The 26,946-nt window shown below is 47.4% G+C and overlaps 1 protein-coding gene across 2 annotated transcripts in view; it reads right to left on the bottom strand.

The window, feature by feature from the left end:
* CAMKK1 (calcium/calmodulin dependent protein kinase kinase 1) overlaps positions 1–19,450 on the bottom strand; it is an 86,084-nt gene extending 66,634 nt beyond the window's left edge. Inside the window, exon 1 of one of the 2 annotated variants that reach the window (XM_035139790.3) lies at positions 19,194–19,450. The gene's annotated coding sequence lies outside the window, so the exon portion shown is untranslated. The remainder of the gene's footprint in view (positions 1–19,193) is intronic. The other variant, XM_060268457.2, reaches the window with a different exon arrangement.
* Positions 19,451–26,946: the final 7,496 nt, after the last annotated feature.

The following is a 26,946-nucleotide window of genomic DNA, read 5'->3' as shown; positions in this document are numbered from 1 at the left end:
AATTATTATTATTATTATTATTATTATTATTATTAATGTGCTGATTTACTCAGCACCATCCTCTGGCATCCCTGCACCTGAGGATCTGAGCCTCGGGGATCTCTTTATTATTTAGATCCCTCCCATCCCAATTGAATATTAAAACAATACAGCATTAAATATTAAAAGCTTTCCTAAACAGGGCTGCCTTCAGATGTCTTTTAAAATTAGGATAACTGCTTTATCTCTCTGACCCTCTGATGGGAGGGTGTTCCACAGGGCGGGTGCCACTACCGAGAAGGCCCTCTGCCCGGTTCCCTGTAACCTCACTTCTTGCAGTGAGGGAACCGCCAGAAGGCCCTTGGCGCTGGACCTCAGTGTCTGGGCAGAACGATGGGGGAGGAGACGCTCCTTCAGGTATACTGAGCCGAGGCCGTTTAGGGCTTTAAAGGTCAGCACCAACACTTTGAATTGTGCTCGGAAACGTACTGGGAGCCAATGTAGGTCTTTCAAGACCGGTGCTATGTGGTCTCGGCGGCTGCTCCCAGTCACCAGTCTAGCTACCCATATACATATATGGGTGGGCAATTTAGTGCCCAGGAATATATTCTGGGGCGATGAAAGCTTTGCCCTACATGGTGAATACCTGGATTGGACTGTAGATTCTTCCACCAGAATCCGCAGTGCATCTTTCTGCATCTAGGCTACACACAAACAGATGGAAGCTTTTTCTCCTGAGTGCCCTTGCTGCCTTGCTCGCCCTCCTCTTAGTGCCAAGGGAACTCCTACTACCCGCCTAGCCACCCTTTGTTTGCAACCCCCTCAAACTGTTTCAATTCCGCAAGCTTCAGCCAGAGCTCTTTTATTCCTCCAGCTCTATAAACAATTATTGTCTCTTGAAAATGTTCTAATCATCTAGAAGCACAAAGAACAGATTCCTCTTGCAAATAAATCACTTTCTGCAAGAGGCTTCGGAATAGGGGGAGGATAGGATGGCCAAAAATATCTTCATTTTGGAAAGAAGTATCTGCAGTGCCTCCCACACTGCATTTGCTAAGTTGTGTTACTTAAATCCTGCAAATTTAACTTTTAAGTTCTCTGAAGGCATACTTCTGCCTTTCACATGAGGCAGAGTTGAAAGTATCTGTGCAATAATGTACCGTTTTGAATACACACAGGTTTTCAAGACCAGTCCCAGAAAATCTGGGATAACCATGGAGCTGAATAGAGCCTAGAAGGGAGTGCAGCCAGATGAAAAAGAGAAGGGGGGCTCTTTGCACCTTTAGTTAACACCTCTCTTCCAGGCAACTATTAAAGGTACAAGAGCCCCTTTCCCATCAGCTTTGGTGGCCATTTGTTTTACTTGACAGGGGACTGTTCTCTATTTGGAGGCACCCTCTACTTGAAGTGCTATTCTGTCCAAGTCTAATTTAAAGATGAAGAAGCATTGAAGCCACTTTTATGCAGATCTCTGTCCTCTTGTTTGGTAGTGTGTAAGGAGTCACCTGGCGCACAGTGGGATCAGGTGTTAAACAGGGTTGTGTTATTGCTCCAACTCCATTCATTATTTTCATTGCCATGATCCGACACTTTGTCGACGGGAAACTCCCCACCGGAGTAGAAATCATTTATCGAACAGATGGAAAGCTCTTCAATCTAAACAGGCTGAAAGCAAAATGTAAGGTTAACCGTAACTTCCGTCATAGAGCTTCAGTATGCTGATGACAACGTAGTCTGCGCACGCTCAGAGGATGACCTCCAAACCATCCTAAATATCTTTGCAGAAGCTTACGAGAAGCTTGGCCTATCACTCAACATCCAAAAAACCAAAGTGCTGCACCAACAAGTACAAAATAACCCCTCTGCCCCTCTGCAGTGCCACAAATCCAACTCTGTGGTGTAACGTTGGAAAATGTTGATCACTTCTCCTACCTAGGCAGTTACCTTTCCACAAGGGCCAACATTGATGCCGAAATCCAGCATCGCCTGAGCTCTGCGAGTGCGGCTTTCTCCCGATTGAAGTGCAGAGTGTTTGAGGACCGGGACATTTGCAGGGAAACCAAAATGCTTGTTTTCAAAGCTATTGTACTACCAACCTTACTATATGCTTGTGAAACATGGACCACTTATAAACACCATCTCCAACTCCTCGAAAGATTCCATCAACGGTGTCTCCTCAAAAATTGTACACATCACTTGGGAAGACAGGCGAACTAATATCAGTGTACTGGAAGAAGCAAAGACCACCAGTGTTGAAGCAATGATTCTTCAACATCAACTTCGTTGGACTGGTCATGTTGTGCAGATGCCTGATGATCGTCTTCCAAAGCAACTACTCTATTCTGAACTTAAAAATGGAAAGTGTAATGCTGGTGGTCAACAAGAGAGGTTTAAAGACTGTCTCAAGGAAAATCTTTAAAAATATAGTATAAACACTGACAACTGGGAAACACTGGCCTGTGAGCGCTCCAGTTGGAGAACAGCCAAATGTGTCATGGGTTTTGAAGAAACTCGATCTCAGGACGCAAGGGAGAAACGTGCTAAGAGGAAGGCACGCTTGGCTAATCCACACCGTGATCAACTCCCGCCTGGAAACCAATGTCCCCACTGTGGAAGGACGTGTGGATCCAGAATTGACCTCCACAGTCACTTACGGACCCATTGTTAAAATCGTGTTTATGGAAGACAATCTTACTCGGCTACAAGTGATTGCCAATGAAGAAGAAGAGGCAGCTTTATTAGTCCAGCGCTTAGCCAAAGTGGTGCCCTGCTTCTACAACTCACATGATCTCTGGCCTTCCTGGATTGGGCTGCTGGAAGTTAGAGGTCCAATGTCATCCCAGGTCACCACATTGCCTAACTCTAATGGGAGTGGGGGAGAAATAGCCAAGGTCAGTTTCTGAGTGGATGCATGATCTCAAAAAAAGGTCATTTCCCTGACAACCATCTGCAAAAATAATGTTTGTAAGCAACAAGTGTTCACACTCTGTATGTGTGTGTGTGTTTTGGCCAGTGGATGTTAACAATCAAATGTCGTAAAGCTTCTTTACATCTCGCAGGACCCAGGTGACTCTGCCAAGATTAGCTGTTACCGCATTTAGTTCTATAAAGGGTTTATCTTAGCCCTGCTAATCAAAGCTGTGTCTGGATGCTCTCCCAGGCAGAACGCCTGAGCGTGATGCAAAGAGAGCCATCAAAATGCTAATTTGCGCTGACTAGGCCTGCCACAATCTCAGCGGTCAAGGCCGCTTTGCGCACAGCTCAATCGAAAGAGATCAGGCTGGCCCAGCTAATTATTCCCGATTGCAAGGAAAGCTGCTCCCCGATATCTCTGGTTGAAATCTTACAGTAATATATGCATCGCCTCTGCTTCCAATCCAAAGTTAGGACCATAGGAAGAACCTGCGGGATCAGGCCAATGGCCCATCTACTCCAGCATCCTGTTCCCGCAGGGGCAAACTAGATGTTCAAGCAGGACCCAAGCATAAGAGCCCTTTCCCCTCCTGTGCTTTTCCTACAACTGGCATTCAGAAGCATTACTGCCTCCGACTATGGAGGCTGAGCATAGTCATCCTGGCCAGTAGCCACCAATACCCTTCTCCCCAGTGTTAGAAATTAGCCAGGCGCCAGGCGCATTTTGCTACTGCCGCGGGTCCAAGTGCGACCACGTGGAGATCCCTGGATGCCAGGTTGGCGACTGACATCTCCATCTGGCTGGCCTCTCCAGCTCTCTTAACCAGGCAAGCGGAAGAGCTCATTTTTAGCATTTATACCCCACCTTTTTCTCCAAGGAGCACATGGCTCACTCCCCTCCTCTGTTAATCCCTACAACGACCCTGTGAGGGAGGTTCAGAGGCCGTGACTGACTCCAAGGTCACCCAGTGAGCTTCCGGACTGAGTGGGGATTTGAACCCTGATCTCCCAGGTCCTAGTCTGACACTCTCACCACTACACCACACTGGCTTCCTAGAGTACATCTGCTATGGAGCAGCTCTACAACTCAAGTAGGTAGATATATACGGGGGGAAGCAAAATGTCACTTGGAGAAGGGTCTGAAATATTTACCGCGAAGCTTGGATTGGCTTCATTCTGTATTATTTGATGTTTTAATGCGTTTTTAATGGTTTTTTCCTTTCAAATATAAAGTGGGGTAAAAATGAAATGAATAATGATAATAAATAATAAGAATAAATTCTTAGTGTTTTTAAGTGTCAGGTGTAACTTCAGCCTGAACACAGTTTGCGCAGGTTTTTCCGGAAGCTTCTGGCGGTAACTTAAATGACTAGATGTCTGGACGCAGAGTAAACTATATACAGGATTTATTAAAATAAAAGAAATCCAGAGTTTCTATGTACAACTTTAGAACTCAAAAACAAAGTAAAATAAATCCTTTCCTCTCTGTCTCTCTCTCTCTCACACAACCGATACAGCACCTCTCCTCCTACACTGACCACACTCACCACACCACGTACTGTGCTAGCTTTCTCTGATAACAGGTCTCAGTGCTGATCTCAACCAATGAGAGCGCAGTTACTATGGCAGAAGTAGACCTTGGCTTTCTGCCCAGTGTTAATTGTTTGTCCTGGAGTTGATTGTGTGAAGAAGCAATCTGATGGTTTCTCATGCTACTAATTTAGCAAAACCCGAACATAAATGTCACTGTAAAAAAAGGCGCCTAGACATTCCCTAACCTAGGTTTAAGGTGTCATTTGGCGAACGGCTGAGATATCTGAGTTTCTAACACTGCTTTCCTGTGTTCTGTCTCCACAGTTGGAGGCAGACAGGCTTCTGAATACCAGAGCCTGGAAACAGCAGGAGACAATGATCTTGTGCTTGGATCCAGCTTCCAGGTTTCCCCAAAGGCACCTGAGTCACCACGGTGAGAACAGGATGCTGGACTAGATGGGCCACGGGCCTGATCCACCAAGCTCTTCCTATGCTCCTCCATGTATTTGTCCAATCCTCTTTTAAAGCCAACCAAGTTGGCCGCCATCTTTTGCCTCCTGCGGGAGGGAGTTCCGCAGTTTAACGAGGCGCTGAGTGAAGAAGCCCTTTCTTCTCATCAGTCCTGAATCTCCCCACATCCAGCTTCACTGGATGTCCACGAATTGCAGTGCTAGGAGAGAGGGGGGGGAGAGGAAACCCTTCTCTCTTATCCACTTTCTCCATCCTCAAAGCCGCCAGCGACAACATAACTCATGGCAATCTCATTAAAAGAACACTTAACAAGGCACTGAAATCCGCAGCTTCAAAACTGCATCAATAAAACTTCCTAATAACCAGTTTAAAAATATGCATACAAAAGCACTCCGCTGAGCTACCACGCTGTCCTAAGAAATCACCATGCATCTTTTAAATCAGCCTCTCTCGAAACCATGATGGCCACCAACCTACATGGCTTTCAAAGAGGAAGGGGAAAATTCACCGTGAAGGAGGGCTGTCAACTAGGCATGATTACTCTGCAAGTGCTCTTGTGTTCGGATCCTGCAGGTAGATTTCCCAGAGGCTCTTAAAATCTTATGCCCCTCTCTCCCCGTTGTCCAAAGGGCTTCCGAAGTTTGCAGACATCCCACTAGCTTGTCACTGCTCCATTTTGTTTATTTTTGGGGGGGAATTTCCTTTTAGGAACAATTCTTCCCAGGCTGCTTCCCACCCCATTAAGAGGGGTGGGGATTTGTGTTTTAAAACAGGGATCCACTTTGGAAATGCCCCAGCTGGTCAGCAGAAAGAGCAAAAGGTCGGAAATGGAAACCCCAGGGATGGGAGGCTTCTTCATGTTGTTGTTTTAAGAGAGTACTTTCTCACAAGTACTGTATACTTTAAAAAAATAATCCCAGAAATATAGAAATCATCATCAGAATTGAAGGCAAGGCTGCTGCACCAAAGATCTGCTGTCCGGTTTAAATTTCGGTATCCAAACCACCCTGAATCCATCACCATCCCAAAGTTCATGCAAGCTAAACATTTGGACATGTCCGGGGCTGGGCTATCCATCAGGGGAAAAATAAGTACAGTGTTTAGAGCCTACAAAACTCCCAAGGGCCTACAAAAAAAAACAAAAAACTTGGCACCTACGAAAGGACCACCATTCAGTTCCAGAAAATGATTGTTTAATTTAGCAGACTTTACTCAAGAAACAAGGTATATAGCAAGTCTTAAGTAAGCTAAACATTAACTTGGTGGCTGTTTTTGTTAACAAGATCACGGATTACATCTTCCAAAAATAAATTATTTTTAGCAAAAAAACAACAACCCAAAACCTCATTCTCAGTTGAGAGCAATGCAAAATGAAGGCAGTCACAATTTAGTCCAGCATCCTCTTCTCACACTGGCTAACCAGATGCCTGTGGGAAAACCACAAGCATGATCTGAGCACAAAAGCCCTCTCCCCTCCTGTGGTTCCCAGTAATTGGGATTCAGAAGCATGGCTGCCTCCAACTGTGGAGACAGACCAGAGAGCCATCACATCTAGGAGCCATTAATAGCCTTCCCTATCCTCCTTGAATTTGTCCAATCTTCACTTAAAGCCACCCAAATGGGAAGAACCCATCACAGCCTCCTGTGGGAGAGAGTTCCACAGTCTCTCGCTGCCCACAAGCTGGAGTGCATGCAACAATCGTTACAGAACAGGGGGGTGTATATCTGGGGGCAGGGGAATTCTACAGTTAAAAATGGTCCCGATTTGCATCACTACACGATGGACGGTGCCCTCTGGTTCGGATAACTGGTGCATCAAAAATTTAGGCTTTCGCTGGTGTGGGCTGGATGTGGGTGTGTGTGTGTGTGTGTAAATGCAGATTCCCGCCCACCGATTCCCTCCATGCACGCTGGTAGCATCAATCCAGACGAATGCCGGGTTGCCAAAATGAAAACATTTTGCAGATTTTGCAGCGGAGCCAAATCTAGTAGGTTGTTGTTTTGTTAGCTCACGGACTTTACAGCAACAGTGAAATTAAAGCAGATAGCTTGGGGAGCGGGGGCGGGGTGGGGGTGGGCGCATGAGTATGCATTATCTCCATGTACACACCAGCAGGTTTTTTTAAAATGTGCAAACATGAGCTCTCTTCCTGGAAGCCGGTTTTTCAAAACAATCTAAACACGGCAAAGAGGGACCTGCTTGCCAAAAATCCACTCGTAATAATTAAGCGGGAATAAGGCCCTTTCCCTCCCTCCCTCCCTCCCACCCCATCTGCTTGGGGCGAAACTATAAATCAAAAAAGGAATGAAAAATTGCAATTGGATTCTCATTACAAAGGGCTCGCCACAGACGATGGACCTACGATAGCCTCAGACGTGTGCAAGATGTGATTTATGACTCAGCAACAAGGGGGGGGGGCGCCACATAGGAGAAGGACTTCAAAACAGAAAACCAAGGTAGATTCATACAATCGTAAAATTGTAGAGCTGGAAGGGACCACGAGGGCCATCTAGTCCAACCCCTGCAATGCAGGAATACGTTTGCCCAACGTGGGGCTCGAACCCATGACCCTGAGATTAAGAGTCTCATAGTCTACTGACTAAACTATCCCACAATAGTGCTGTATTATTATTATTTTTATTATTAAGCTCCAGATCATCAGAAGGAAACCTCTTTTCCCTTCTAATTGCCTTCTTCCCCCGCCGCACTCTCCACACCTTTTTGAACAGGATGATATTTTGAGAGCGCAGGCAAGCAATTTCTTATCCTGTGGCCTTCGAACACGGGTTTCGTACAAGCACACTCAACCCTTCTTTCTATTTTTTTTAAAAAGCCATTTCCAAAGGAAATGGACCCATTAGTTTGTGTGCTTGGGAAAATTAGCTCGCAGCTGAGAGTATTCTTTGGCAACAAGAAGCGAGGGAGGAAAAATGCTCGTTTCAAAGTTCTCCCCTTGCGGTCGCCTGCTTTTCTCGTAGACTATAACTCCCGGTTGTGCAGACGGAAAATTATTCCCTGCACTGGCAAATTATAACTTGCTGAGATTAAGCTCAAGGTTCCCCAAAGATGCTGTTGAAAGCTTTACATTTCCTCGTGGTGCTCACATAGGCTCAAAACTGTTTCTATTGACATGGGGCAGTCCTTATTTGGGGGGCACCTGCCAGTTGCAACTCCATGCCCTTGTTTTGTGGTTGCAACATAGAATCAAAGAATTAGCTCAGTAGGTTAGAACATGGTGCTCATCATGAGAAAGTTGCTGGGTCAATGTTTGTGTGGGACAGCTGCATATTCCTGCATTGCAGGGGGTTGATCCTCAAGGCAGCGTTCAGAATTCACCAGGGACCAGGCGCATTTTGCACCTGACTACTGGCCACGTGCGGCCAAGTGAAGATGCCCGGGCACCACCATGGCATCTTACGTCTCCACCATCTGGAGATGCGTGCCTGGGGATCGTTGGATCTTGACTGTTTTCACACACACTAGCAACACATCCTGTAGAATTCTGTCATATTTTATCTGCACAATCAGAATGAATTTCAGGAACCAAAAAAATGAGATTGGAAAACATGACTTTCAAGCTGTCTGGCCCCAAAACTGCAACGAGGCATTCTGTTTTGGCAACTGTAACCCTGGTGCCTAGCTTGTATATCTGAGTTTCTAACACTGCCTCAGTGAATTCTATGAATTGTAGAGTTGGAAGGAACCCAAAGAGTCATCTAGTCCAGCCCCCTGCAATACAGTAACCCCAGCTAAAGCAGGGGTAGACAACATCAGGCCCATGGGCCGGATGCGGCCCAATAGCCTTTTCAATCCAGCCCACGGACGGTCCGGGGATCAGTGTGTTTTTACATCAGTAGAATGTGTCCTTTTCTTTAAAATGCATCTCTGGGTTATTTGTATGGCCTGCCTAGTTGTTTTTTTTCATGAGTAGAATGTGTGCTTTTACCGTATTTAAAATGCATCTCTGGGTTATTTGTGGGGCATAGGAATTTGTTCATTTCCCTCCCCAAAATATACTGTAGTCTGGCCCACCACGTGGTCTGAGGGATGGTGGACCGGCCCACGGCTGAAAAAGGTTGCTGACCCCTGAGCTAAAGCATCCATGACAGATGGCCATCCGAACTCTGCTTAACAACCTCCAATGAAGGAGAGGCACAACCTTCCCAGGTAATCTATTCCATTGTCAAAAAGCTCTTACCTCAGAAAGCTCTTCCTGGTGTTTAGACAGAATATCCTTTGTCATTGAATCCACTGGTTTGGGTCCTACCCTTCGGAGCAACGGGAAACAAGCTTGCTCCATCTTCCATGGGTGGATAAAAGGAAGAGAGCGATAGAGAATGGGCGTCTCACCCATCTTTTGCTTTGGCTCCAAGCACTGCCACCCGCATGTGGCCCCTGACCGCCTTCCCCTAAGGCAATGTGGCCCTCAATCCTGAAAAGCCTGCCCACTCCTGACCCTGGTAATCCAAGACAGGGCCTTTTCAGTGGTAGCACCCCATTTCTGGAACTTCCTCTCCAGAGAGGTCCCTTTGGTGCCGACATCGTTATCTTTTCTTAGCACCATGTGAAGAATGTTTCCATTAACTTTTGTTCAGGCCTGCGAGGTATTCTGATCCTGTTTTTAACTTCCCGGAGCTGCTCTTTAATGGTTGTAAGAGCAGCTCTGTTCCGCATGCAGGCCTAACTTAGCAAGTCCATTACTCTTAATGGGTCTACTCTGAGTAAAATTTAGTCGCATTCCACCCATTGCAAGCATGTCAGTAAAATATTCAAGGCAGGCCAGACAGAAATCCAATTACCGTAGTGAAATTTCTCCCTCAATTTTCCGCCCAGAGGGGCAGTGGGGAAAACGTCTCTCTTCCTGAAATGCTTCCGAAAGATCCATTTGCAATGCTAACAGGAGATCTGCAGTGTTGCAGTCGGGAGCCGGTGGTAATATGCAGCCAAGCCGGGAGCAAGAAGGCCAGCCAGGCCACAGCAGAGACATCTCTCCTTGTCTGGTAAGCACATTAGGAAGCTGCACCAGGTAGATAAAGGCCATTTGTCATTTTGTAGGCTCCTCATGCCTGGCCAGCTGCATACCGAACGGATGCACTCCGGTTTATAAAGTCAGAATACCACTGTATTCTGCTCTGGGCAGTACCTGGAGTACTGTGTCCAGTTCTGGGCACCACAGTTCAAGAAGATTACTGACAAGCTGGAACGTGTCCAGAAGAGGGCAACCAAAACGGTCAAAGGCCTGGAAACAATGCCTTATGAGGAACGGCTTAGGGAGCTGGGTATGTTTAGCTTGGAGAAGAGAAGGTTAAGGGGCGATATGATAGCCATGTTCAACTATATTAAAGGATGTCATATAGAGGAGGGTGAAAGGTTGTTTTCTGCTGCTCCAGAGAAGCGGACACGGAGCAATGGAGTCAAACTGCAAGAAAGAAGATTCCACCTAAACATTAGAAAGAACTTCCTGACAGTAAGAGCTGTTCGGCAGTGGAATTTGCTGCCAATAAGTGTGGTGGAGTCTCCTTCTTTGGAGGTCTTTAAGCGGAGGCTTGACAGCCATAGGTCAAGAATGCTTTGATGGTGTTTCCTGCTTGGCAGGGGGTTGGACTGGATGGCCCTTGTGGTCTCTTCCAACTCTATGATTCTACGAAAGTAGACATGAGGAAGAGGAGACCTCTCTTAAAAACCACTCAGAAGCTACTTGAATTTGCTTTCACTAGAGGTATTAGTTTTGTAGAAGGGGACAACCAGTTCCCCACAATTCTGGACTTCTCTCTTCCATAGACTCTCCCAGCTCACCAAGGCCTGTTACCTCCTGAGTTTCTGACACCACCTCACCCCAGTCTTCACCATTCCTCCGTGTCCAAACAGTCCGTGACAGATTAGCAGCAGTTTTCTGATGTTTCAGAAAGGACCCTTTCCTGGCCTTATCTGGACTTGCCAGGAGTTGAAAATTCTGGATGCAAAAACAGAGTTGTCAATCCATTCTGGGAACTGTTCCCCTGGAAGAGGAAGGCGGGTCTCCTCACAACTTTCAGCACCCTTGAGAAACAACAGCTCCCAGGAGTCTTTGAGGGAAGCCATGACAGTTTAGAGCAGGGGTTGTCAACCTGGTCCCTACCACCCACTAGTGGGCGTGTCAGGATTCTAGGTGGGCTGTAGGGGGTTCTACAGCACAAGCTGAATCCTCCTTCCATCGAGCACTGGTGGGCGGTAAGGAAATTTTAACCATCAAGAAATATGCATTAGTGGGCGGTAGGTATAAAAAGGTTGACTACCCGTGGCGCTGTGGGTTAAACCACTGAGCCTAGGGCTTGCTGATCAGAAGGTCGGCGGTTCGAATCCCTGTGACGGGGTGAGCTCCCGTTGCTTGGTCCCAGCTCCTGCCAACCTAGCAGTTCAAAAGCACGTCAAAATGCAAGTAGATAAATAGGAACCGCTACAGCGGGAAGGTAAACGGCATTTCCATGTGCTGCTCTGGTTTGCCAGAAGCGGCTTTGTCATGCTGGCCACATGACCTGGAAGCTATACGCCGGCTCCCTCGGCCAATAATGCGAGATGAGCGCGCAACCCCAGAGTCGGTCACGACTGGACCTAATGGTCAGGGGTCCCTTTACCTTTTTACCCCATGTTTTAGAGGGATATCGTTGTGCTTTAAATGTACGGCATGTGGATGTGGCCGAAGCCTGTCCCTGCAAAATCCCCAGCAAACAGGAAGAGAAATCCAGTTAGGGATAGGGGGGGAGAAATGAAATGATAAATAAATGAGAGAAACCAAAACGGAGAGAGATTCGCCCATCCTTAAATCCTGCACACATGCAGTGTGGACGATTTACTGCTTCCAATTTCAGCTTCTTCTGATGTTCCAGAACAACTCATCGGAACACAGAGACAATTTACTTCATGTTCTGAATTAGCGAGAGATATGATACCATTTCCCAGTTTCACGCACCAGCCAGAAAGCCTCTTGTTTTTTTTAAATGCCAATTCCCCATTACACACACACACACACACACACACACACACACACAGAGAGAGAGAGAGAGAGAGAGAGAGAGAGAGAGAGCAGGGAGAGGCAGCTGGAAAATTGCCAGAGCTCCCCGACACTTCCTCAGCATGAGAAAACCCGCTGCATTCATCCTGCACACAGCCCTTCTGCTCCAGGAAGGCTATAGGAGACAGGGCTACCACCTTTGTCCCTGAGACAATGGAAATTGGAGTTCTTGAAGTCCAGAAATAAACAGTAAATTGCAAGAACTCGGGCCAGGAGGAAGATGAACTTCAAGTAAATCTTCAAAAGGTTTTATTTATGTAATGATGAATTCAAATAGGAATCAATTCCAGGATGATAGTGAGGCAAAAAGAAATAAATTCCAGTGAAAAAATCCCAGGACAAGGCCCTGTTTTGACAATTCTTCATCAGCAATGTTTTAATGGTCAGAGTGTACCAAGTGTGTTTGCCTCACTGGAATTTATTTTTATTTGCCTATCATACTGGAATTGATTCCTATTTGAATTCATCATTACATAAATAAAACCTTTTGGAGATTTACTTGAAATTCATCTTCCTCCTGGCCCGAGTTCTTGCAATTTGCTGTTTATTCCGAGACAACGGAGACATCGCAAGGAGCCCAGCCACCTCTCCAGACTTTACAAGGCCAAGAGCTTTGCAGCTTTTACCCCAGTCACAGAAGGGACTCCCAGCGACGTGGAGAGTTTGTCTCAGGCGTGATGGGGGCTGTCATCCAACAGCATCACAAATACACCACCTTGGCTACTCCCAAATTAGAGAATCGGCATGGTCTGCAGTCTTCACAAACCAGGCGCCCTCTGTGCTGTTGGATTTCAACTCTCACCAGTCATTCACAGCCAGAGATGAACCCTTAGACGTCCAGCTTCTCAGTTCTAGCATTACAAAAAAAGGGAGAAAAACTCTCCTCTCTCTCTCTCTCTCTCTCTCTCTACTTTATCCACACAGTGCTGTAAGTGTTATAAACTGAAATTACAAAATGAAGCTCTCTCTTTCTCAGCTAAACCTACCTCACAGGGCTGTTGTGATTAAAAACGGGAAGAACAGAATCATGCTACCCCGAGGCAGGATATAAATATATAAGGAACAGAGGTTTTCCACACTGTGTGGTCTGTGGCCAACCAGTGGTTTGCACCCTCGATTCAGACAACCTGCAAAAAGTTTGCAGAGAAATGAAGGATATCTTAATTTGATCTTCTCTTTCTATTTTACAGTGGTACCTCGGTTTAAGTACACAATTGGTTCCGGAAGTCTGTACTTAACCTGAAGCGTACTTAACTGGAAGCGAACTTTCCCATTGAAAGTAATGGAAAGTGGATTAATCCGTTCCAGACGGCCCGTGGAGTACTTAAACTGAAGTGTACTTAACCTGAAGCGAACTTTCTCATTGAAAATAATGGAAAGTGGATTAATCCGTTCCAGACGGGTCCGCTGAGTACTTAAACTGAAAGTACTCAAACCGAAGCGTACTTAAACCGAGGTATGACTGTATTTTTTTGCCAATGGAGAAAGAGGTCATTTTGACCGGAGCTGGATTACCGAACAGACTAACAAGGTTCTGGCCTGGTGCCTACAGTTTTCAGAAACACAGAACGCGTGCCATTTCCCCCTTTAAAATGTATCTGTTAAAAATGCTGTTTTCTGCCTAGGGCCTGTGATTTCATAATTCAGTGCTGCTTTGAGGGAGATGTCAGTGATAAAGGGACAAACTAAAAAAGTCCACTAAGTGTTTCTCAAAGATCCTCAGCAACAGAAAAAGAAGTTTTAGAACCACAGGTCTAGAGAATCGCAAGTGAGGCTGCCTGCTAGATGAGTCACTGGTCTGAGCTTGCCCGTTTCCAAACCCAGAGGCACACCCAGAACAGTGACTCATTTAAGAGCACCAGGGTGAGCTTCTCAGCCAGTTCATCCATGCACCAGAGGCAAACAAAACTTCTTTAAAAATTGGGGAAAAACAGGGCTGTCCGAAGGCGAAAAGGGCGACCCAAATGTTCAATGGGGTAGATAGAAGATTGACTCTCCTACAAGGAAAGGTGGCAGCGTTTGGGGACTTCAAAGGTGACATGATAGACGTTTATAAAATCATGCGCAGCATGGAGAAAGTGGATAGAGAAAGGTTTTTCTCCCTTCTCTTATAACACCAGAACTTGTGGACATTTCAATGATAGAAGATTCAGGACAAGTTTTTTTAAAAAGGACAGCACAGTTAAACTATGGAACTCCCTGCCACAGGAGGCAGTGACAGATACAAACCCTGATGGTTTTTAAAAGAGGACTGGACAAATTCACGGAAGGGAAGGCTATTATATATTGATGGTTACGTGGCGTGATGGTTATGCTCTACCTCCACAGGCAGAGGCAGCAATGCTTCTGAATACCCGTTGCTTGGAACTACAGGAGCGAAGAGTTCTCTTGTGTTCGAGTCCTGGACAAGATGGGCCACTGGCCTGATCCACCAGGCCTTTTTAAAATCTTCTTAAGGGAAAGTGTTTTCCCTTTCTGCAGGGCTAAACAGAAGCATTTTTGTGGCCACCACAAGTTTGGGTAAGCCGGGTGTTAGGTAAGCCACACGAGCTCTTGCACCAGATGGTAGAAACCACAATGAAATCAGTAGTGTTAAACCCCACAGAAGACAGCGGGGAATATCATGAGGCCTTTCCTGGTTCTTAAGCACTGAACAATTCAAAGAGAGAGAGAGAGAGAGAGAGAGAGAGAGAAAGAAACGGGGATGGGGGCATTTATTTGCGACTTTGCCATCAAGCCCCACACTCCTGTTTTTTGTTCTGCTAACCTGGATAAACCAGTTTATGGAGGAAACAGGGAGCAGGTGGAAAACTCAGGAGCCTTGCCAATTCAGCATTCAAAAACAAAAGCACATACTATCTCAGGAGAGCTGAAAAGCTACAGCAGTTTAAAAAATAAAAATCATGAAGGACACCTACGACGTGCAATGAGCATCCCCGATCCATTCTGGAGTACGGGGAAAGCATCAAAAATAGAAGGTACCCTTTGAAGTTTCACACACAAACACAAGACTCGAGGCAGCTAGGAGTTATCATGCCACTTTGGTACATACACATATAAAGGAGACCTTGGGATCATCTCCAGAAGGTGCTGTCTAGAGAGGAGGAATGGGTAGGAGGGAAGAATGAAGAGAGAGAAGATTTCCCCAACCCAACCACCAAAAACAAAACCATCTGCAAGCTGGAGAAGATGCATGACTGAGCAAAAGGGTGCTCTCCCACATTCGGCTGCCCACCCAGGTTCGCAGACCAAAGGGCTGCAAAAGTGTGGTGGTCTCAGTAAGATGCCTTTTTCACTTCCAGAAACCAGAGGAGCAGGTTAGGGGGCTTGTGAAACCTTAGTGCGACGAGGACGGCCAAACCCTGGTTTTTCTGCCACTCTCTCTGCCCGCACCCAAGATGAATCCTCCAATTTTGGATTGGCAGCAAGAAAGATAGAAATTGAAGCAGGCCCAGCACTGAAGCGGGCAAATGGGAATGCAAGCTGCTCTTTCTCCCCCATCGTCAAACAGAGGCTCCTGTTCAAGGAGAGACAGCAATAGTCCAGTTGTGGGTGGTCCTTTGCGGCTAACGGGCCACTGCTCAATAATCCCTGTCTGCCCCCAACCAGTTGCCTACAACCAGCCCGGATGATGCCCTGCCTGTCAGCTTCCTCCTCCTTAGAATCACTGGAAAGCAGAGCTGGACGGGTCCTCCAAGGGCCATCTAGTCCAACCCTCTGCAATGCAGAAACAGCAGCTAAATAATCCCTGACAGACGGTCCGGACCGTCCAACCTATGCTTAAACACCTCCAATGTCATCCCTTGTAGAACTCAGCAGGGGCAAGGAGGAGGGCAAAGCTGGAGTTAGCTGGCTTTGCCTATTGTTGGCTTGGGCACCCCCTACTGTAGGGCTCCCTGATTTTCGCCCTACCAGACATCATTGCAACAACACACACACACACCCCTACTTAGCTGATCAATATGGATCCAAAGGCCGAGGAGGGGTGTGTGTTGCGTGTATGGCGACAGCAAAGCGACTTACTGGTTCATCCTGGATGGAGGTGGTATTTTTCCATTGCCTCCAAAAAAGGGGGAAACGGAACAAGCTTTTTTTAAAGAGGAAGAAGAAGAAGAAGAAGAAGAAGAAGAAGAAGAAGAAGAAGAAGAAGAAGAAGAAGAAGAAGAAGAAGAAGAAGAAGAAGAAGGGAGACACTCTTGATAGAAAACCTGGAGAGTCAAGACTGACAATTAACCAAGTTGACAGCTCAGCAGGGCTTAATTAGTGCATGGGCTTTAATTATTGTTTATTGCAATCGTATCTCACGCCACCTCATTCTGGGCTGTTCCGTTCCACAAACTGCCCTGTGATTTTTTTAAAAAAATGAAGAGAGAGGGGTACTTAAATGAAAAGTCATCATCACTACCACCACCTATCCACCAAGGATCACAGACTGAGCCTCACAAGACCCCTGCGAGGTAGGCCAGACTAGCAGACTGGCCAAATAAAGGTAGCCATGTTAGCTCGTTACAGCAAATACACAGAGATGAGTCTTGAGGCCCCTTGAGGCGTGGGTGGGGATACTAGAGCACTCCAGGTTTTCGAGGGACTTCTGCCATCCCTGACTATTTGGCCACATTGCGAGTCCAGCAACATCTGGAGGGACACAGGTCCCTTAACCAACACATCAAAGACTTTAGAGATTCAGCAACGCAATCTTAAGCCTTGCCTGTTCGGAAGTCCCATCGAGTTCAATGGAATTTACTCCCAGATAAGTAGCTATCGGAAGGCAGCCTTATTATAAGATCATGGAATCATAGAGTTGGAAGGAACCCAAGGGTCATCTAATCCAGCCCCCTGCAATGCAGGAATCACTCTCCTGTCCTGTAGTTTCCAGAAATGTATCATTACACTGTGAGATTGCATGGACCACAGAATTCCTTTCCAGAAACTGACTCTACCGCTTATGCCACAATTCATTTTTCTGACCCTTAAGGTGTCCCAAGGACACTCTCCCTTCCAAACTCTTTACTGGAGTCCCATCTCTAAGCTCTACCTCGTCTTTTAACAACTGAGGTTGGTATCTGACAAGGAGTTTTGGAAAACAAAAGCTCAGGGGCTGCTCCACGTAGCAAGCTGTTTCATTGATTTACCCAGCTCAGGATTGTCTACTATTCCTAGAAATAGCTCAGTCAGTAGAGCATGAGACCTTTAGCCTCAGTGTCGTGGGTTCGAATCCCACATTGGGCTGGACTAGATGACCCACGTGGTCCCTTCCAACTCTACAGTTCTATGATTCTACAGTGACTGGCAGCAGCTCTGCAGGGTTTCAGGAGGTGCCACTAAGGATTGAACCTGGGGATGCTCTGCAGCTGAGCTGTGGGTCTTGTTCTGAATAAAAGGGCTGATTGTAGCACAGGAAGCTGCCTTGTGCTGACCGCTGTTGACCCTGACCAGAAGCAGCTCTGCAAGGTTTCGGACAAGGGACATACTCAGCCCTACCTGAAGATGCCGGGGATTGAACCCAGGAACTTCTGCATGCAAGGCAGGTGCTCTGAAACTGAGCTAAAGCCCTTCCCTTGTCCAAGGCTGGAAGACAGGAACTCTAAGACTGCCCCACCCCTGCAAAAAATAAAGATGTGCCATGCCCTTTTTCTCTCTGTCCCTTCCCACACCTGAATGTGGGAAAGCTGGGGCCCTCCAGAAGCTCTGTGGGCAGAGCTTGAGATTTGATGTCAGGGTTGTGGGTTCAAGACCCATTTGGGGCCAAACGATTCCTGCCTTGCAGGGGGTTAGACTAGATGACCCTGGTGGTCCCTTCCAACTCTACCATTCTGTGATACTACGATGCTAAGTCCCCAAATCCCTGCCACGCTGGCTGCAGCTCAGCACCCGCCATGCATGCAGAAGGTCCCAGGTTCAATCCCTGGCAGCTCCTGGTGGCAATGGGAACATGAAACCCCGGAAAGCAGCTGATAAATGTGTAGGCAATACTGAGCCAGATGGGTCCCTGTGGGCTCAGTATAAGGGAGCTTGCTATGTTATTATTTAAACCTGCCCTGTGCTTAGAATCATGAGGACCAGAACCTCGCTCTGTTTTTAAGGGAAGAGCTCAGGGACGGAATCCCTGCTCTGCATGGAGAAATCCCCAATGGCATCTCCAGAAAGGGCTGGGAATGTCCCCTGCCTGAAACCCTACAGGGCTGCTGCCAGTCAGAGTAGGCCAAGGGAAGCCCACAGGGTATCCCCTAAATGCTACCGCCATCTCTGACCATTGGTCATGCTAGTCCGGCCTGATGGAGCTGCACAGTGATCCTAACATCTGGAGGGCGACAGGTTTCCACCCCTGGCTTAGACACGATTCCGGAGCAAAGACTTGAGCTATGCCCTTGAATCTCTCACGTTAGGAAATTCAATCAGTAGCAATACCTTTTCTCCTCCTCCTCCTCCTCTGACCCCCCAAACACTGGGGGTTCAAGCCTGCCTAGAAGCACTGTCCAGATACATTATTTCGCTCGGGAAGCTCCATCTCCAAATCTTAGCCTTGTGTGTGGCCGAAAGCACCACTTCAATTGATGGTGACACTCCACACATGCTCAGAAAGCACTATTTTCTTCTTTCACACTTCCAAAGCCCTGTGCCGCAAAAACCTCATTTGTTGTTGTTGTGGGGTTTTCTTTTGGGGGGGTGTTGCATCTCCTCACCTCCAAAGACATAAGCCACACGTTGCACACAATGGACATTTCAAAAGGATAAAGAGCACAGTCAAAAGCTACCGGTCCTCACCAGAAACCCCAGAGAGGTCGAGAGAGAGGACCCCCATTCATCTCCCCCTTTTGCTTGGGAAACACGCACCCCTCCACCCGTCTCCTTATCTTGTCTGGTCAAATCCCACATTCCACTCGCTGGTGGGGGCGGCACTCCGCACATGCTCAGAGGCACCCTCCCCTTCCTCCGCACATCCACAGCTCAGAGCCCTGCGCTGCCAAACCCATCTGGTTCGGGGGTGTCAACCAGCTGTCACCCCTCACCGCCCCACAGACGTGACACGACCCACACATCAGACACAATGGCCCTTTTGGAAGAGGGGGGGCGTGCAGAGGAAAAGGGCGCTTTGCACCGCCCAAAGCCACGGGCTCCCAGAGAGGTGCCAATTCACCAGCATTTCCCCACCGATATCAAACCCCTCCAGCTGTTGCACGGATCTGGATCACGACCCCGCGCCCCGGCTGTGGTTGGAGAAACAGAAAATGCAAAGGCGCTAACCTCTCCAGCTGGATCTCTCTCGATCTCCCTCTCTCTGAGCTGCACTCGTTCACCTGCTCAGGTTCCTTCCCAAGGAGGCGGCTCCCTTCCAGCCGATCTCTCTCCGGCTTCTGCTCGCTGGCAATTCCAGCGCGGAGCCCCGAAACAAAGTAATCCGGAGAGCCTCCAATCCGCAGCCCCGTACCAAACCCGGCGCCGCGCTGCGCGGACGCTGCTTCTTCCTCCTCCGCCTTCTCGCGGGTTGGCTTTGTGACAGGCGGCGCGATTGGCAGGCGGACCCCTCGGCACCTCATTGGCCCGTATAATTGGCTGGCCCGCCGCGCGCCTCGCCATTGGGCGGCGGAGAGAGCCTAATTCTCCATCGGCTGCCCGGCGTTCTGCGGGCGAACAGGTTGCTGCTGCCTGCCCGGGCTTGCAAGCTACGTACGGTACGTACAGGTGAAACTCGGGAAATTAGAATATCGTCGAAAGGTGCATTTATTTCAGTAATGCAACTTATTATTTTTTTATTTTTACAAATGCTTTCTTTTGGAAATTCCACAGTAATAAAACAAATAGTTACAATAATACAAAAATAAACATCGCTATTACATTTCATTTATTACATTCCATTTATAGTTGACCCGCCTAACGACAAATAATTACAATTACAACAAATAAAGGATTGACATATCTTGCTTTGCATGTCATGCATCTACCTCATATATCGGTTTCACCTTTTACCGTAAGTTGCATTGCTGAAATAAATGCACTTTTCGACGATATTCTTGTGTTCTGAGTTTCACATGTATGTATGTATTTATTTTTGTTTTGCTGTTGTGCAGTGAAGGCTGTGCATTTCATCCTGGTGGTGCGCTGGTCATTTCTGCAGTTCATGCGCTGGTTATTAATTCCGCTCGTTTTTAAGCAAAATGGTTGGAGGGCCGCCTGTCATGAATGCCTTAAATGAGATCCCTGCGTTGCGTGGGGTACCTTACAACTCTGCAATTTCATGAATCTATCTGTTACGTTTATTTCCCGCCTTATCCTTCAAGGAGCTCAAGGCGACGTGCAAACTTCTCTCCATTATGATAACCTCACAACAACCCTGCGAAGTAGGTCAGAATCTGCCAATTCTGTTTTCTCTCTCATTTCTCATTTCCCCAACCTTGAGTTTCCAATGGACAGTTGCCTGCCTGGGCTTGGAAGCTGTGTATTTGCTCCTGCGCAGTGAATCTGCAGGAATTGTCTGTGCATATCTTCATGAGACGTGTAGTGCACAGGGAAAACTCTGAAATCGATCCATGTTTTATTATTATTATATTTATTAATATCCCACCTTTTTCCGAAACAGGGATTCAAGGCAGCTTGGACGGCACGGATAAAATACAAAAAGCTAAAAACATATAAACAATAATCTCTGAAAAGTAATTAAACTCGATAACAGAATTAAAACAATGAAGCATAATCAAACAATACAAAAAACAAATATATTTTTTATTTTAAAAAAGCACCTTCAATTCTCAAAAGCCTGTTAGAAATATTGCACCTTTTTTCCCCAAGGAGCTCAATGATAGGTGCAAACTTCTTCCACCCAACGCCCTCTCCAGTATATCCTCGCAATAACCTTGTGGGGTAGCTTAGGCAGAATCTTGTTGATTTCTCTTTCGATTTCTCATTTTTCCAACCTTAAGTTCAGCTCTCCACATTTCTACATAAATTTGCAACAACCACAGAATAAGACTATGGCTATTCCCCTCTGACAGATCCCTGTGAAGAGGGCTGGATTGTTAAACCGCTCTAACAATTGTAGCTCTGGGAAGGAAATTGGAGTCTCCGAACAACTCTCGGCACCCGCAACAAACTACAGTTCCCAGGATCCTTTGAGGGAAGCCTTGACTGTTCAAAGTGGTATCATCACACTCTAAATGTATGATGTGAAGCCTTAGCAGAGGCTAGGCAGCTGTCCATCAGGGAATCCTTGCATTGCAGATGCTACATTGACTTGAAGACCTCTACAGACCCCTTTGTAGTCTAAAAAGATCTTACGACTCTATATTCTGTGCTGCTTCATTCATTTACAGACTAGAGACAGGCCAATTCTATTTTATTTCATTGAAAGTGAAAACGGGGGGGGGGGGTCTACAATAATATTACTAGTCTCTTTTTTTGCCACGGGCAACTCAAAACATCCCCACCCACTCTAAAAGGCTCTTGAGATTGTTAAAACCAAAAGTCCTGGTTAAAAAGGAAAGTTATCGCCTGGCACCTGACTCATTTTAACAATTCAGGATTTGGGGTGGGCTGTGCCGGTCTCCCCCCTGCCTCCCATGCAACTTGTGCTACCTGTAAAAATTAAACGAGCAATTAACAGCAGAAAAGGGCCTCTGCCAAATGAAATTGGAGTTTGCCAGGGAAAGTAATTAGGACTATCATGGCATAATTAAGACACAGCGAGCAACACTAGAGCGGAAACCTTGAAAACTCTCCCCACTCACTGTGACTGCTTACGGATTGTCTTTCCCGTGGTTTCCTCTCGGAGAGAAAGGAATTTCGCCCCAGGAGCCACAAATGTGATCTCCCAGGCAGAGATCCTATGCACTCTTTGCAGGGAATATGCCAAGCAGGATTCCACAGGAGCAGAGCGACCAAAGGCACCCCCCCCCAACCCAAAGCCTTTTGTGGGTTTGTTTGTTTATTGCATTCGTATCCCAGCTTTTTTCTCTAAGGAGCTCAAGGTTGGCCACACGGTTCTCCCCCTAGGTTAGGCTGAGAGGCAGTGAGTGGTCCCCAAGTGGGGATTTGAACCCTGGTCTCCCGGTTCCTACTCCAGCACTCTAACCCCTACACCACACTGCCTCTCTCTTTCACACCAGCAGGTACAGCCCCTAGTACATAGTGAGGGGTAACTATTACCGTAGAAGACAGAATCAGGGTTCAATATGACCTTAGCAGATTGGAGAAGCCAACAAAATGAAGTCCAGTAGGAAGAAATGTAAGTTCTGCACTTAGGTAGGAATAACCAGCTGCACAAATATGGGATGTGGGGCACTTGGCTTGCCCGTAGTACATGTGAAAAGGATCTAGAGACTCATCCTTAACATGAGTCAACAGTGTGATGCAGCAGCAAAAAAGGTTAATGCAGTTCTAAGCTCTGTCAGCTGAAGTATCGGGTCCCAATCAAGTAAAGTAATAGGACCACTATTCTGACTTGGTCAGACCCCACCTGGAGTCCTGGGTCCATTTCTGGGCACCACAGTTTAAGAAGGATATTAACAAGCTGGGATGTGTACAGAGGAAGGTGGCAAAGATGATCAAGGGTCTAGAAACCATGCCTTATGAGGAACAGTTGAGGGAGCTGGGTATGTTTGGCCTGGGTAAGAAGAGACTGGGAGGAGATACGATAGGCATCTTCAAATATCTCAAGGGCTGCTGTCACATGGAAGATGGAGCAAGCTTGTTTAGTCCTGCTCCGGAGCGTAGAATCTGAATCAATGGTTTCAAGTTACAAGAAAGGAAATTCCGACTAAACATCAGGAAGAACTTTCTGGCAGTAAGTCTGTTCAACAGTGGAGCAGACTCCCTCAGAAGGTGGTGGACTAACTTTCATTGAAGGTTTTAAGTGGAGGATGGATAGCTTATGCGTCATGGATGCTTTGGTTGAGATTCCTGCATTGAAGGGGATTGGACTAGATGACCCTTGGGGTCCCTTCCAACTCTACAATTCAATGATTCTGTGATGCATAACTGAAGCTACACAGAATATATATGCATGTGTGCAGGAGGCAATTTCAAAAAGCAGCAAAAGCGAGGAAGAGAAGAGAAGGGAGGAACTGCCAGTATTTGGGGCCTGGGCGGCAGGTTGCTCACCTGTGATACTGGCAATTATTTAGTATTTTTAGGGTTGCTCTTCCTTCGCAGCTGCCTGCCAAACGTGCCAGAGGCATAAACAGAACTCGGTCCAGCTGCCGCCGTCTTTTCTCAGACTGTTCATTCATATTTTCCGCACCCCTCCCTCCCTCTGCAGCCTTGTGACTCATTCGCAGGCTGCCTTTCACTTCTAGCTGACGAAATATCTGGAAAGTGACGAGGTTCCATCTGGAGAAGATGAATCAGGGAAAGCCTCTGGAAGAGCTTGAAAATGCAAACACAAAGCAGGAAAAGAGGGCGGGGGATTCGGGAAGAGCTTGAGAACAGTGGCAGCAGGGCCACTTGTACACACATAGAGAACGCCCAACAGCAGGGCCCGGCCAAGACCAAGACTCTTTGCTGCCTGAACCAGAAAAGCAGATGCTCCAGCATTTCACAGATGAAAGCAGGGTCACAAATGTAACGCCTCCAATTCTTCTCCCAAGGAACACTGCTGCCCTGTTGCATTTAGCTTTTTCTCCGAGGAACTGAAAGTATATGGTCCTCTCCAGCATCCTGTAATTCCCACAGGTGAAAAAGGTAAAGGACCCTTGGACGGTTAAGTCCAGTCCAAGGCAACTACGAGGTGTGGCGCTCATCTCGCTTCAGGCCGAGGCAGTTGACATTTGTCCACAGACAGCTTTCCGGGTCATGTGGCCAGCATGACTAAACCGCTTCTGGCGCAACGGGACTCCATGACAGAAACCAGAGCGCACGGAAACGCCGTTTACCTTCCCACCGCAGTGGTACCTATTTATCTACTTGCGCTGGTGTGCTTTCGAACTGCTAGATTGGCAGGAGCTAGGACAGAGCTAAGGGAGCTCACCCCGTCGCAGGGATTCGAACCGCCGACCTTCTGATCGGCAAGCCCAAGAGGCTCAGTGGTTTAGACCACAGCGGCACAACAACCATGTGAAATAGGTTAGAGCAGGCATCCCCAAACTCCGGCCCTCCAGATGTTTTGGACTACAATTCTCATAATACCTGACCACTGGTTCTCTTAGCTAGGGATCATGGGAGTTGTAGGCCAAAACATCTGGAGGGCCGCAGTTTGGGGATGCCTGGGTTAGAGGCAGTGACTGGCTCCCATGGTCACCCAGTGAGCTTCATTACCAAGTGTGGATTCGAACCCTTGTCTCCCAGATCCAAGTCCGACACTTTGACCATTACCCCACACTGGCTGTGTATGTGTGTCTGTTTGTCCGCAGTGTGTCTCGTGGCCATCGAGGCTGGTAGGGCGGAATGCAAGGAGCCCACCAGTAGGTGGCGCCAGAGCCAATGACAGGGAGAGCCGACTCATTCTAGTTTTGTCCCCATCCTCCTCCCTGCTGAATTCCACAAGGGCAACACTGAGACTAATGAAGAATCTTGGAACTGAAGAGTTTGAAGGGACCTCAAGGGTCATCTAGTCCAACCCCCCGATAATTTGCTGTTCACGTCATCACAACGCCACATACACCCCATTGAAACAGGTAGCCTCAAGATCCCAGCCAAATCTTTTTGTCGTTTCTGCCTCCGTGGAAATGAGATCACCACTGTGCAGTTTTCAGTGCTCTTCAGCACCATGCCTGCAGCTCCGGCTTGAGAAAAGTTCAAGTTCCAGACCTGAAAGTGGTATTAGCGGTGGTGGTGGTGGTCTTCCTCATTTTACAGGGAGAACCTGCCTGTGGCTTTTCCATTGCAAGTGCTCTCACCCCCTCTGCTGGCCAATTTCTAATACTGCAACAGCAATTCCAAAGACAGGTCCTGTTACATTTTGATCAAAGTTTTCCTTTTTTTAGAGCAAATATTCTTTGGAATAGTTCTTCTCTGCACCAAAAACAAACAAACAAACAAACAAACAAACAAAAAACCCTTTTTAAAAGGAAAAAGAATAAATGAAGGCAAGAGCTGTCTCTCTCAATATTCTCTTCCTAGCGATATTTAGAAGTATACGGTCTCTTAACTTTGGGGTTCTGTTTTAGCTAGCATGTCTAATAATCCTTGATAGAAACCTCCTCCTCCAAACATTTGTCTCATCTCCTTATAGAGCCATCAGGTCCCCTTAAGGCTGGGGAATCGCTTTCTGATTCAGGGTCACATTCCCATCCTTGCAACCTAAGGAACCCCATGCCAGTGGGGGGGGGGGCAGAGACAAAATTGGGCAAAGCAATAGATGCACATTTTACCTTTGTACAATGGGCTAGTTTCTACACGTGCACCCTCTAGCCTTGAGAGGGAGAAAACACTTTTTCTATCCCATTTCTGGGGATAACTTTATAAACATCTGTATCGTGTCAGGGGCGTAGCGTGTAGGGGGCATACCTGCCTGAGAAATAAGGGACTGGACCGGAAGTAGCAGACCGGAAGTAGCACTGCCGCCATTTTGGAACTGGGCGGAGCATGCTCAGAAGCGACTTTTGATGCTGCTCTGCCCTGTTCCAAAATGGCCGCCACACCAGAAGTCGCGCTGCAGCCATTTTGGAACTGGGCAAAGCGGCATCAAAAGTCGCTTCTGAGCATGCTCCGCCCAGTTCCAAAATGGCCACCACGCCAGAATAAACCGGGGGAAAACAAAAAAACCTGTTTTTTTCAGCTGGGGACAGCTGGAAAAACAGGGGTTTCCCGGGGAATACGGGAGACTTGGCAGCTATGGTAGGGGGCTGTCGGGGCGATTGGCCTGGATGCATTTTTCGGTGGGGGCTGCAGCGCTGCTCATGCCGCCCTCCCTGAGACAGCCCTGTGGCACTTTGCGAGGCTGGGATTGCAAAGCGGACCAGAGAGGGCAGTGTGAGAATGACACCCTGCACCCTTTCATCCCAGCCTTGCCCTCGAGGGGCTGGGATTGAAGGGTGCAAGGCTATTGCATCCTTCTCCTGAAGCCCTTCCTAGGAGGCTCCCTCCTTAAGACGCCTGTCTGTCGTCCTTCTTCAACTCATGGAGATACACTGAAACAGAAGTCACCAGACCCTTATGTATAGTCAGAGGGTGGGGAGGGGTATTACTCAGAAGGGTGGTGGGAATGGGTGATTGGCTGATAGGAGTGGTAAACCTGTTGATGACTGTTAACGACTGTTAATGGTTGCAATTGGTCTTGCAGGTTAAAAGCAAGGGGTGAGGTGCTAAAGAAAGCGTTATCACAGGCATCCCCAAACTTCGGCCCTCCAGATGTTTTGGACTACATTTCCCATCATCCCTGAGCACTGGTCCTGTTAGCTAGGGATCATGGGAGTTGTAGGCCAAAACATCTGGAGGGCCGCAGTTTGGGGATGCCTGCTTTATCATGTATAATGATACCACTCCTATCAGCCAATCACCCATTCCCACCACCCTTCTGAGTAACACCCCTCCCCACCCTCTGACTACACATAAGGGTCTGGTGACTTCTGTTTCATTGTATCTGAAGAAGTGTGCATGCACACGAAAGCTCATACCTATGACAAACGTAGTTGGTCTCTAAGGTGCTACTGGAAGGATTTTTTAAATTTTGTTTTGACTACGTCAGACCAACACGGCTTCCTACCTGTAACTAACTCATGGAGAGTGATGGAGGCAGCGGAACGGGGTACCCTCATAGCTTCCATGAACAGAGGGTGCTGCCTTACTGCTCTCCACCCAGCTCAGTATCATAGCTGCCAAGTTTTCCCTTTTCTCGCGAGGAAGCCTATTCAGCATGAGGGAAAATCCCTTAAAAAAGGGATAACTTGGCAGCTATGCTCAGTATTTCCTACACAGACTGGCTGTCGTTCTCCAGGAGTTGGGTGTGGGTTCTCTCCCAGCCCTCCCTGGAGATGCCAAAGACCAAACTCCTTCTGCACCTGAAGAGGACCGTAGTTCCGCTCTGTTTTTTTGCTGATCAGGCCACATCCAGAGTTGTGTCCAGCTC

This window comes from Zootoca vivipara, chromosome 14 (assembly GCF_965207765.1).
Source record: "Zootoca vivipara chromosome 14, rZooViv2.hap1.1, whole genome shotgun sequence".
Classification (NCBI taxonomy): Eukaryota; Metazoa; Chordata; class Lepidosauria; order Squamata; family Lacertidae; genus Zootoca; species Zootoca vivipara.
Note: the sequence above shows the minus strand (reverse complement) of the source record. Positions and strands in the feature narration are given on the sequence as shown.